Raw genomic sequence first — 14,722 nt, 5'->3', positions numbered from 1 at the left:
GTATTTACACTTTGCTTCTAGGAGTAAGAATGGGATAATTCTATCGTAGGATTGGAATCACATATGGCACTGACGTCGTGACTCCCAGATACCTACAAGATGGCACACAACACTTGTGGCGCATACTTCAACGACTGAACAACACTAACCATAGACAACTTGAATTTCTAGCACAAAAGGTAATTAAAAAAATGCACAACATGTCTACCGCAGATTGTGACCGGTTTATCAGACTTTCTGAAAGCTAATTCTAACCTACTAACTACCAAGTCTGACAAGGGCAATGTCATGGTTACCATGTCTAGAGAATCATATATACAAAAATTATTGGAACTCCTAGGAGATAATGCCATGTATATTCCAGTCCATAGAGACCCTACATCGTCAACATCAGTGAAAAAAATTAAAGAACAAGCCCTAAGTATTATGGCTTACCGAAAATCCATTAAGAGGACTGCCCACTGTGTCCCATAGTGTCCTGTGTCGGAGAAACTACACAGCCATTGACATGTTTCGTTGGTCAGATTTTGAGCGCCTCTCGCTGAATTCAATAAATTTAGAATTAGAAACATGTTCGAATTTGACGAACTTGTTAACGGTGTTCAAATACCTCAGGGCTTTGTGCTTGCTTTTTACGAATATCACCCTAGAGTTAGTATTGGCAATTTTAGACGAGCATTTCAATTTGATTGAACCCAATTGTAATATTCCGAAAAAACAGTTTATTGATATGATTCGCTTCCTATATAGTAACACTTTTTTCACCTTTAACAACGATTACTATCAACAAATTAAGGTTTTTCGGATGGGTGGTGCCGCCTCCCTAGTGATCGCGGAAATTGTGATGAATAAATTATTATATTTCATTGTAGATAAAGTTGACTATAAATTTCCACTTTTATGCCAATATGTGGATGATTTGTTTGATGTACTTTCCGAAAATTCATTCAATGCAACACTTAACATTTTTAATTAATCCAATCCGTGTCTGGTGTTTACTGTGGAGACTGAATCTGCTCGTTCGGTGCCTTTCTTAGACTCAAAAGCTATTCGGACGATGGACAATGTCATTATTTTAGATTGGTATCGTAAAGAGTTCAGCTCTGGTAGATATATCCCCTTCTCTTCTCACCATCCCATGAACCAAAAAATCAATGCTCTTTTGGGTTTACAAGATCTGTCACCGTTCTTTCTAACTTTTTAACTTACTGTTATTGAGAACTCTTCTTGTGGACAATAAATATTCCATCAGGTTAATTAATAAACTTTTATTCTGTGAGGCCTACACTACAGGACCCTCCCCCCTCGTCATGTGCAGGAGGATTGGCTGACCAATTTAGAAGTTAAATTTGGTAAACTCATGTATATTAACTAATTAAGGCCATCAATTGTGCGGCTCTTTCAACCTTCAAATATGAAGATGGCAAAATATAATGGTAGATCGCTCAGATTATTCTATTCTCAACTAAAAGACACCACGCCAATAAATAGAAAGTCCTATGTCGTCTAAGGTTTTCAATGTGAATGTGAGAAACTTTACATAAGGCAAACATCCCAAATTAAAAAAAAAAAAAGAATTACAGTACATAAAAGTGACTGTTTCTTCAATAATACAAGCGTTTCCTCAATCACTTAATATTTATTGAATTTTTCTTTTCTATAAATGGACTGTATCTCACTTTGCGGCGACGTCGCGACCGATGCCGTGAACGTGTACCCCGTAACGCTACAAAATTGTTACTAGCCTAGCAGAAACGTAGACCTTGTCGGTTTGGCGTACAACGCCCTGTTGTCACATTGACTGAAATGTCCGGCATGTTTAAGATACACAAAATTAAAAAGAAATTTACATAATTTTGAACTCAACATACCCTCAGCCTTGAAAGAACCTTCTTTCAAAAAAAAAAACAACAAAACAAACATTTCTTGAAAATCAATTTGTCTTAGACAACCTTTGAAACCACTTGAACTGAGTTTTTTTCTCACCCACTTTCGTGAAACAATGGACACAATTTTGCGAATGAACGTTTGATGACACCTTCACTCGTTTTTACATCAGCCACCCGACTAATGTTGTCCTTTCCTGGGTATAACTGAACGATGCATCCCATTTTCCAACACAAGGGAGGCACATTTTCTTCTTTCACGATCACCAATGTCCCTTCCTGCAGACCAATTAACTCCTTCTGTCGCAATCAATGTCTTTAAACTGACATGATTATTACGCAAAAATTTTCCCAACTCTCTCAGTTCTGTCTAAGCACCCACAAAATTTTTACCATTGTCTGAAAACATTTTTTCTGGTTTGCCCCTCCTAGACACGAATCTCCTGAAAATTGCAACAAATGCTTGCGTAGACAGACTTGTTACAGCCTCTAAATGTATTGCACGTGTGCAAAAACAAATAAATAAACAAACATACCCCTGTGGTATTGAATGGAAATTGTGGGATCACTCGTGACTTAGGTAGGTCTCCCATCTGTATTTCAAAGAACCTAGGTTGAACCTTCGAACACACAACCCATTCATGCACCACCTTTCTCACAACATTTCTGCCCTTTAGTGGCCAATAAATTTCCCTTAATGAACTGAGCACTAATTGAGGGCCTTTGCGCAGTAATCTCAAATGCTCTGCCTTAACAATCAATTTTGTACATGGATGTTTTGGGTCTAACACAATTGGGAATTTTTTGTCATATTTAAATTCTGAAAGTGCTAGTCTTCCGCCTACTCTGATTAATCCGTTGGCGTCTAGAAACGGATTTAAATTTGACAACCAACCCTTTTTTATCTTCTCACCGGTATCCAAGATTTTCTGCTCATTTTCGAAACATTCATCGTGTGATAACTTTATTAACATTTTTTCAGACTCTTGGAGTTCCTTCACTGTCAAATTCTTTGATTCGTGACTATCCAATTTTCTGCAACGTGCCGTAAACCTTAAGCAATATGCAAATACACGTTTCAATTTTGTCCAACTGGAATATCTGGAAAAAATCTCTAGACTATTCTTCTCTGTATTCAAAAAAGCTTTTACTCGCTTCCTCCTTTCTGGAAGTTCCTCTAAAGGTACATTAACACCCTGATTTGGAAAGAAATCTTGTGACAACCATTGTGGACCTTCAAACCACAATTTATTTCCACACAACTTGGAAGGAAAAAGTCCCCGGGATACTAAGTCTGCGGAGTTTTCTTCTGACCGCACATAATGCCAATTGTCTTGATCCGTCATAGACTGAATTTGAGATACTCTATTTGCGACAAACGCTTGGAATTGATTTGCTGGTGCTTTTATCCAACTTAATGTTACTGTAGAATCGCTCCACAAAAACAGTTTCCTGAAATTTAACGTCATGGAAGTTTGTACTTCTTTTATCAACCTTGAAAGTAATAATGCACCTGACAATTCCAATTTCGGTATAGTTAGTGCCTTTATCGGGGCAACTTTACTTTTTGCACACAATAAGCGAACGACTACACTTCCATCTTTCGTGACACTTCTGACATAGACACATGCTCCAAACGCTTCTTGTGCAGCATCACAAAATCCATGAAGTTCGATGTCCTCTGCATTGTTGCTACCTACATGTCTTGGAATATGCAGCATGTTTAATTTCACCGTTTCCTGCTTAAATTGTTTCCACTCTTGGGCAATATTGGTCGGTACTTCATCGTCCCAATCCAACTTGAGAATCCACAATCTTTGTAAAATAATTTTGGGAATGACGACACATGGGCTGACTAACCCAAGTGGATCGAACAGCTGGGCAATTTCTGACAGAATCTTCCGTTTTGTGGTACTTGAATTACTTGAAAATTCCCTCACCCTGTAGGTAAAGATATCTGCCTGACAGTCCCAATACAATCCCAAAGTTTTGTGTTGATGCTCTCCTAGATTAAGAGTTTGTAATTATGCCTTGGGCCTTACTCCAAATTGTTCCAAGAACTCTTTCTTGTTCGAACTGAACTTTCTGAGCTCAACCCACCAGGATTTTAAAACCTCACAAACACCCTTACGTATCTGAAGTGCCTCTTGAATCGACGAGGCCCCTGATATCAAATCATCAACGTAGAAGTCCTTGCCAATTACCTTTGAAATCTGCGTTTGTTCGCAATTTTTTGCCAGTTCTAGCAAACACCTTACCGCTAAAAATGGAATTGAGGTTAATCCAAACGTCACCGTGTTTAAATTGTAGACCTTGACTTCTTCTGCTGGATTTTCTCTCCACAGTATCCTTTGTAAATGGCGTTGATCTTCCCTAACCCATACTTGTCGGTACATTTTGGCGATATCTGCGCAAAATGCTACTTCATGTTGTCTAAACCTCAACAAAATTGAAATGATATCCTCTTGAATTCTTGGCCCCGAAAATTGCAAATCGTTAAGTGACACACCCGAGTCTGATTGTGCAGAGCCGTCATACACAACCCTTAACCTTGTTGTAGAACTTCTTTCATTTTTCACAGCATGATGTGGTAAGTAATAACACCTTTCATTCGTGATGTCCTCACTTACTTGAGTCATGTGACCTACCTGTTCATACTCTCTCATGTATTCACAATAATCTACATGTAGTTGTTTGTCCCTGGCAAATTTCCTCTCCAAAGAGTAAAATCTCCTCAATGCCATCTCTCGAGAATCTCCCAACTTTTCAATACTCATTTTCAATGGGATTGCAACAACAAATCGACCATCCTCATCACGTCTTGTTGTTGACACAATCAAATTTTCACAATCAACTTCATCCCGTGTCATTCCCTCGATTTGACCTCCACCTGGCTCTTCTAGTTCCCAAAACTTGGCCAGTTGGTCTTGTACCTCTGTACCGATACTTAGGTTGCACACCGTTTTCTTAGATTTGACTAGATATCCTTGTCCACTGATGTAGCCCGCTACTACCCATCCTAACCAAGTGTTTTGTAAGACATGTTTGTTTTCCCCTAATTCGATTCTTCCTACTCTTATGAGTTTCCAGAACACACCTGCACCAATTAACATATTCACTTCATCAGGCGAATGAAATTCACTGTTTGCTAGATAAATATTTCCTGGAATATTTATTGGCCCTAACTCAATTTCACACAAAAGAATCTCATCACTAATTTTTGGAATTATTAAACAACTGATAGGAATTTGGAAATCACCTTTCTGAGAACTGATTTCTACTTCACACCGTCTCGAAATCTTTTCAGTGTTTTGACCAATCCCAACCACACACACATTCGCATCTTCTGTTTTTAACTGAAGTCTGTCACACATTTTTTCAGTGATAAAATTGCTCATTGAAGCTGAATCTAACAAAACCTTGCAATGATGCACATTGCCACTCACATCTTTTATTTTGACAATCGCTGTAGAAAGTAACACCTGACCTTGAGTCCCACAATTTCTACTCGATAGCGCCACAGAGGTTTTACTTCCTTCCTTTGAAGACGCTTCTACAGCCTTTTGCACGTCAGCAATTGGGGCACTTTCAACACTGCCGTGTTCAGTTTGGCGTTGGTTATAAAAATGTAATAGAACATTATGCCCCAAACCACACTGCGAACATTTTTTGCCTTGACAATTAAAACTAAAATGCTTGTTCGAAAAACAACACATGCATAATTTGTTTCGTTTTATTTGCGCAATTCTCTGGCTGGTTGTTAGCTCCAAAAATTTCTTACACTCGCTGATGTCATGACCGCTTTTAGAAACAACACACTTGCTTTTTTCAACCCCAGCAACAAAAACCCTTTGTTTTTGCCCGGTAAAATTTTCCTTCAATTTTGTCCCGGAATTGTTTTCCAAGGTCTCTAACAAGTCTGCACGGCTTTTTAGAAATTGCTTAAAATCTTTTAACTCAGGCATCTCTGTTTTTATTTTAAAAGATTCCCACTCCTTTAATGTTACGCGATCAAGTTTAGTGCCTAAATGATACAAAATTAACGTGTCCCAAAATTTAACAGGTTCTCCCAAATTTTCCAAGGCTCGTAAGTTCCTGTCTACGTTATCAATTAAATTTCTCAAACTAGAAGAGGATTCATATTTTATGGGCTGTATATCGTAAATCCCCGTAATATGATTCTGCACTAAAATACGCTTGTTGTCATATCTTTTGCACAAAATGTCCCACGCGATCTCATAATTTGAAGCGCTAAATTCTAATGATTGAATTACCTCCTTTGCTGGAGCCTCAAGTGATGCACGCAAATAGTGAAACTTTTGAATGTCGCCAATCGACTTATTCTTGTGAATTAAACTATCAAACGTGTCTCTAAATTCCAACCACTTTGAGTAGTTTCCAGCAAACGTTGGTAAGTTTATTAAAGGTAATCGTACACCCATCGTTTCATTAGAATTTGGCCGTAAATTTTCCTGAAAAATGACAGAGTTGGAATCCGAATGCCTAATATTTTGCAAACACTCATTTTTGTTGTTCGTATCATTAAAATCACCCAAAATAATTTTTGCCTTTGCGACAATATTGTAAAATTCTGTTTGGAAAACTTCCCTTTCATTAAATTGGCTCTCTAAATCGTTTTCCGAACATATTACCTCAATTTCATTTTGATATTGTTCAAAAATATCTAATAACTCGATTATTTTCTCTGTTCTAAATTGCAATTGCATAAACACTTCTTTTTCTGAAGATGCGCTTTCAGTTTGCACATTGAAATTTGTTAAATACCTTTTAAATTGAGATAAGCTCGCTTTTACACTAGCTCGCTTTCTAATTAATTGGTTTCATTGCTCAGCCATTTTGCTGATTTTTTACACACAAAATAGAGACCACAAACTACAAAATCCAACAAAGGTTTGAAAAGGATCGACTTACAGGTTAACGGCGACTTTTTTCTAAGTCCGGCCCTTACTGTCTCGTCCTCCGTCTCGTCGTAGCAACGCTGCGTGATCGTACGGCCCGCACGTGCAATTTGCAACGCCGCGCCGCGCTCGTCGATAAACTCCACGGCACCGCAACGACCACCTTCAAACAATGCTTTGTGCACCGCGCCGCTCCGCCTTGTCTCAGCTGCGCTTTTTTGCTTGCCGGCGTTCGTTTACAGACACGTAAACGTTTCCGTCACAATTTTCACACAATTTTCTTTGCGAATACAGACGATCCAACAATCTGTACTTCGCAATTTGCTCGTTTTTCACTTTTGCGGAACACTCAATAATTCTCGCAATTGAAAACTCTCCACTCGATGGATCACAATCCGGTTCGATGGACCACTATGTTTCTTCAATAATACAAGCGTTTCCTCAATCACTTAATATTTATTGAATTTTTCTTTTCTATAAATGGACTGTATCTCACTTTGCGGCGACGTCGCGACCCATGCCGTGAACGTCTACCCCGTAACGCTACAAAATTGTTACTAGCCTAGCAGAAACGTAGACCTTGTCGGTTTGGCGTACAACGCCCTGTTGTCACATTGACTGAAATGTCCGGCATGTTTAAGATACACAAAATTAAAAAGAAATTTACCTAATTTTGAACTCAACTGTGACTGTAAACATAAGCCCAAGATTACTAGCTTCAGTTCCTATGTGAATAACCGTGACCACCAAGTAACATACAACAATCCTTATATTCTAGATACTGAAAAAAATGTGCTAGAAATGTGCTATATTCATCAGTGTGCCAACTGTATTAACCATAAAAGAGATGTGGATGCTTTGAGCAGTATTCACATTTATTTATTACATCAAACATTTACAAAAAAACTAATTCTACTAGTTTTACACAATGTAAGTGTGCTATTGGAGTTACAAGCTACTTGATTGTCAGGTATGGCCTAGTTGGATAAATTTTGGGAGACATGGTTCCCGTTAATGATAATGGAGAGCTAGCTGTAGTTACCTTAGATTTTTTGGCGAGTTAATACTTTGCCTATAGACAGGTGGCTGGGAAACATGTTTGTATATGTTGATATGTATGCTGCGCTCAGTGTTATTTTCAATAATAGCCACCTTTTTGAGAATGTTGTTAGCATACTTAATGCATACATTAATTTCCATTCCATATTTACAGGATCGGTAACTCGCCTCACATGCCTTTCAATTGTTTCTACGTTCTACTATTCATCTGCATTCAGTTCTAATTCTTCCATTGAAAGCCATAAAGGTCATATAAAAAAAATCATAATTCTGTGCAAATTTAAAGCTATTATTCACTTTCGGTTTAAGTAAATCAAATTTTGTTTTGGGGTTTAATATAAAAATAATTTCGTTTGGGTTTAGCCCAGAGTGTTTCTGTTTAAAAGGACGGGAATTTTTGTAGTAAAAATTCTTAAGTTCTTTTTCTGTGGTCATTGTCACAATTTCTGAGTTACCCATCGCCGAGAAGGTTTGGGAGATAATAGTTTACTATACATTACATGTATGTTGTTTCGGTTTCATATTTCAATGGTAAAATTTAGTGTTTTTATAGTAAAAGTACTGGCACATTTGGAAGTAATGGGTTTATTTTGTTTGGATCTAGTAATAATTTTCTTATCATAATATTAGTTTTATAACTAGCTTTTAGAATTAATTGCGCTGTCCATTTCTTTCGCTATTTGGCGAGGGTTTGTTAACATTCAAAAAGTTCTTGTTTATTAGGTTCATATCGATTTTGCGATTTTAACACACTTTACAACCACTCGTTATTTTGTAGACTCAGTTTCCTTAGTTTCGGACTCCCCAGCCGATTGTGTTGCCGAACCCTAAATATTTTACTCTGCAACGGTGATGTGTGTAGCCCTTTGTTTGCTTGGTTTTATTTTAGGTGACACAGATTTACTGAGAGAGACTAATGCTAAAATAGAGTATTAGTTGCGCATTAGATGGAGTCGTAACAATTACCATAAGTCACACTCTAAGACCACATTTGCTTTTCATTGCTTCGGTATTCGTCATCGTCTTATCGGGCCTAATAAACATTGCTTTGTTTTCTTAACCTATTCTTTCTCCATTTTCTGGGACTGACCATCCTGTCATCACTATAAATGGCGTTCGAGTTCTATATCGTCGACGCAACCTCGATTCTTTGGCACGGGCCATACGGCCACCACCACAGATAGAGTTCGGTTGATGGATCGACTGGTGGCGTACCGTCGACTAGGTAGCCAAGAGTGGCGTTTTCCCCTGATTTTTTGTGCTTATTTAGTTAGCCTTTTTAATAAAACTGATCGTCCAACCGCCCGGCATTTTGTACGCTCGCTAGTGAAACTTGGGGCTGTGAGAAGTTTTCTTTTGTGTGACCGATTTTTTTTTGACCGGTAGTGCTACCCCAATAAGACGGGGATATGAAAATTGGTAACTAATTTGTGATTTCCCATATTTTTGGATTCATTGGGAGTTTGGAATGGGAATCTTCCTCTACGATGGATTTTAAAAAAAATTGTCATTGCCTCACATTTCCAGAAACCCCTCGAATCGAGGTAAGTTAGTCTTTGGAAGCATTTTGCCACCTAATCAGTGTTCCTCAATTTATGCCGATTTTATTTATTTATTTTTTTTAATTTGTACTTGTAATATACTGCTTCTTATAATCTACTTTTGCGTTCTGCATATTTTAATTGTATAGAGTGGGCCAATCGATAACACATTATTGATTGTATTGCTTATGGAGAAATTTTGCTCAATTTTGGACACAGAGGTTCAAGTGGCACGTCTACTACGTTAAGTTAAGTTTAGGGCAATTTTCGTCACCCTATCTCAACATGATCTACATAATTCTCCTTCAAACCAGCGAAAGTTCCCCAGGTCTACAACAGATAACGCAATGGTTGACGCGCTTATAAAATAGAAAAATTAAAGGGCACCAAATTCATCATAATTTAGTAAAGTTTATTGCAAAAAAATCCTTTTGCATTTTTCCAATTGAAATTTATACGAAAAATAAATTGATTCAATAAATCTATCGCAAGCTAAAATTCCAACTTTATTGATGATAATAATAACATGTAGATTTTGTCTGAATCTCTCTAGGAAGGTTTGCAGTTATTAAGCATTTAAGAGAATTAAGTAATTCCCTTGTCCTTTTATACATTCATTTGTTCCTTATTCACTTATTCATCAAATATGCAAACTAATTCAAATACAATTTTATAATGACTTACAATCTATTGACAAATCATCATGATAAAATTCTGGAGTAACCAGCTTTTCAACCAGAGGTTATAAAATAAATACAACCAAATGAAAATTTTGGAATTGATTGCACTACATTCTTCATAGTTTCTTGCACTTTGTCTCTATTAATTAATTTTAGTGGCATGTTTTTCCCATCCCCATGGTGGCTTATAAACATGTAAGCATATTGGTTATTTTCATCCTCTTAGTATGGTTTACTATAATTTACTGCATTGAATTGAGAATGCTAGCATTAAAATTGTGAATCTAGGATCTATTTAACCGACCATTTAAGCCTCATTTTCTTATCTGATACACGTTATTGTGACGCGAGAACTGCTTTCGATAAAAGTCATTTTAGGTTCCACGAAATGTCTGTATGCTAGGTTAGGATGCACCCTACCTGTTTCTGTTTATCGCTCATATAATAGAAAAAGGTTTTCATAATTCCTGATCTATAATTATGGTTGTGGTATGGTTAATCCTCGATTTGACAATAGAACAGAGTAGTACAATGGTAATAGTGGCCTGTGTCCATAGTTATATGATGGATAGATCTATGGTTATTACAGTCGTCTTGAATAGCACTGTTGCGAAAACATCTTAGGGTTTATTGCGGAATATTAAAATTCGATTAAGCAAAATGATGACCTTTTTAATGTTTGATCTATGATGGGGTTCATCCGGCTGTGTTCCATGGATTTCTTAGTCGACTTGGCATTGTTGAAGGAAGAAGAATTTAAAGCAAGCCATTTTGCTTTGGACCATTTCACTAATGATAGTGCTAGGTTTCTACTCTGTGATAATCCATTTTGTTTATGGTTTGTTGCGAATGCGAATGAATGAGTAATTTCAGAGGAGACTAAAAGCTTTGTTCTATTCGGGTAGCCTAAATAAGTGGCTATTTGTAAAATTCAAGCTATGCAGTGCTAATTTTAGTTACTTTGGGGATATTTATTAATTATTTTCATTTCATTGCAGATTTTTCCTATTCTACGAATGGGTTATTCAAGTTTGTATTTCAATATCCTTCGTCGATTGTTAGACGCACGAACAGGGAGAAGTTTGGCTTTTGAGAGTCGGCTTACTTTTCATGTTCGAGTGTAAAGCACCTGCCAAGATAAGCGTAAGTCATATTTTGAAGTATTTTTTCATTATATAATGGTTTTTTTCGATGTTTGCCAATTTGCAAAAAATGTATGTGTTGCAAGGTCTTTAAAAACTTTCTTAACTCAGATTTTTGTCTGCCTACTTTTGGTGTTTGTTTGAAAAGTGCGGTTTTTAACTGCACGTATTCAAAAAAGAGAAGGAAAATATATTAAACCAGTATCAATTTTTGGAATATAGTTGTTGCGTATACCCGCGATAAACTACCCGTTTAACGTAGATTCGGTTACGCTTATTCTCGGTACAACAAAAATGTAAGGATACTAAAACGACCTTTTTAACATAACCTCTATATTTAGACACATTCGTCTTCTTGACTACACGGCCAAACCGCGCTGTTGCCAGTTTATGAAATAATCCTAACATCAAAGAAAATGTTGAGAGGTTGAAGCGAGTTAGTGTACAGACCACCCTATCACAACTATAGCATATCGAAAAATTCCATTGATATCAAAAGTTTTTATTCATAAATTTTCGCAGTTCATAAAATTTCTTCTTGAGTTAACGTAACGTGATTGGACCACTTTAAATTTTTGTCAAATATGATACCCAAGTATTTAAAGTTATTCGCCTCATAAACCTGCTCTTGGTAATTGTAAAGAGCTAAAGTCTAAAGCTATTTACGCCAATGAGAGAAAATGCAACATATTTAGATTTATTGACCTTGAGGGTTAATACATTTAAGCCTAACCAATCCTTACAATTTCAATCCCTCGTTCTGGTTTAGATTTAATTTCCTGGCATGTGTTATTACTAAAAATCATAACTGTATCGTCGGAGTATGATATAATTAGGCCTTGTATTTTATTTCCTAGTAATGAATTAATATATGCAATAAATAGTAGCGCGCCTAGGACAGCGCCCTGGCAATGGTCAGGTGATTTGTTTGACAGTTACTCGAGATATTTTCTATTCTAACTTGATGGTAAAGACCCGTAGTGCTTAAGAACTCCTAACAGTCTCTCATGAGGCAGTATGTCGAACGCCCTCGCAAGATCCCCAAGCATTTTTTGTTTCTCTTCAGGTCGGTCTTAATGAAATCAACAGGTTTAAATGCATCACTGATACTAATACCCTTTTTTCAAAGCTAAGCTAGTCTAAATAGTCCTTATATATATACAAATAGTCTTTATTGCCTTATTGGCCTTAAATGACCGATTTCTACTGATTACTACTGATTTCTTGAAGTTGTTTGGAACATTTCCTTGCTGAAAATGTTCACGATATGCATTATTCAGTCATTTATACCTCCTGTATGATTTATTTGAAATTCCTAGGGTTATGGGATTCCGAAATAGAAAATACAAAGAAGCTATTCTCTTTTGGGACATTACGCCTCTATATAGAAGCTTTTCAAACTGGCCCTGCCCGAACGTCATTTTAATAACATATGGTTGAAAACATTCAGGGCATTACCGATCGTTTGACTATTTTATCTTTCTTTCTTTAATTATTTTTCCTCAGAAGATTATTTTGCAGAAATTTTTATTTTGTTAGAACTTTATGGCACTGATCTGATTTTACGGGGTTTACTTTCGCGGGGTATTATTCTTCTTATTTACTTTTATCTCCTGGAGAATTGGGTGTAGCTAATTGGCTTGATGGGACACGAGGGACCAATTAAGTTCGCGCAATTTTCCAAACGAGATATAAAAAAAAATGACGAATAATGTTTGGTGTCCCTAACCCAAACAAAACAAAAAATTCTGGCAAATAACTTTGTAAGGAAAAATAAAGGTAGGAAGAAAATAAGAGAAATGAAATAAAGGAATGAAATAAATGGTAATCGATGACGGGCCAGAGGCAATTAATTCTGAAAAAAGTTTTGAATATTTTTCACCCCATAATTTCATATGTAATTAAAAAGGGTGTTCTGTCATATAGAATTGAGGGAACTTCAAAATAGATCCGAAACATTTTATATTTCCTAGGACCTAGTCCCACAATCCACGAAAATCATAACTTGATTGTTGAAGTACTATATTTTTTTTACAGAACTGACAAAGTGCATAATTTTTTTTGCTATAAATATGTGTGTTTATTTAAGGTGTATTTTATTTTATAGAATTGAATAGCTTACTTTTTTGCTTTCTGATAGATAGATAGAGTTTGGAGTTTTCTTTACGAATTTATTTTGCTTTTACGGCGTATCCGCCTTGTTAATAAAGCTAGCGTGTTACGATTTTTGTTGCTTGAGTAGATGAATAAAGAGACATCCAGGCCCACATAACCTCATTTTTTGGCTTCCCGGCCACGGGCCCCCGGTCATGGGTCTTCTTCTTTTTTGCGCCCTGGCCGCTCGCCCATAGGCCGCTCGCCCATAGGCCGCTCGCCCATAGGCCGCCGCCCGTGTGTGTGGGTGTGTGCGTGCGTGCGTGCGTGCGATGTATTGTTGATGGCATCAACGATAATATTTTAAAAATTTCATAAATTACACAATTATGTCCGACGAAATATTACAAAAATATTGTATCTTCATTTACATTTAATGAAAACTATTTTAGTCAAAATGAAAAGATTCTTTATGATAAAACATCTGATTTTTGTATTGCATTAATTATTTTTCCACGAATTCTTAAATCTTGCAACCATCGGAGACAATAATAAATTAAAGATTATGGAAATTATTATCACATAAAAATTTTAGAGGTTTTGAAAAATAATATCGCATAAAAATTAAAAATGTTATATTAAATACCTTTAATTTGTAAAATGTATTTGTTTCTCTTGGAAATAAATCCCAGTGACGCATCAAATCATCCTACAACTGTTGATGACGTCATAAATTTAAAATTGTCATTATTAATATTAGAATTAAGATTATGTAATATTATTGTTGATTGGATAAATGAAGTAATTATATACAAAGGCATTACAATTTTTGTTGATTTCATCATGATGTTTAGGTATTGTTATTGGAAAATATGTTGGAAAATATATTTGAAAGTAATTTGTAATCTTTTACATTATTTTCTTAAAGAAAAAGGAATCTGTAATTTCGAAAATGCTTGATAGATGGTGTAGATTTACGCTTTGTATATATTTGTTTTTTAGCTTGAAAATATAGGATAATATGTAAAATAATTATTGAATTTAATTTGATATATTTTCTAAAATAAATATTAAAGACTTACTTATTAAATTAAAATTTCTTTATCCAAATAATGTATTTAATTAAATAAAATGATGTATTGTATCAATTATTTGTCGCAAATTCTCAAATTCTATAATCATCATAAATGAAATAAAAATAAATTAGAGGTTATAAAAAATAAAATCACATAAAATTTAAAGATTCTATATTAAATACCTGTTATCTGTAAAGTGTATTTATGTCATCAACGATAATATTTTAAAAATTTCATAAATTACACGATTATATTCGACCAAATATTAGAAAAATATTGTATCTTCATTTACATTTAATGAAAACTATTTTAGTCAAAATGAAAA

Source organism: Cylas formicarius, unplaced genomic scaffold (genome assembly GCF_029955315.1).
Source record: "Cylas formicarius isolate icCylForm1 unplaced genomic scaffold, icCylForm1.1 PGA_scaffold_25__1_contigs__length_1324815, whole genome shotgun sequence".
Lineage (NCBI taxonomy): Eukaryota > Metazoa > Arthropoda > Insecta > Coleoptera > Brentidae > Cylas > Cylas formicarius.
This window is presented reverse-complemented; position numbering follows the sequence as displayed.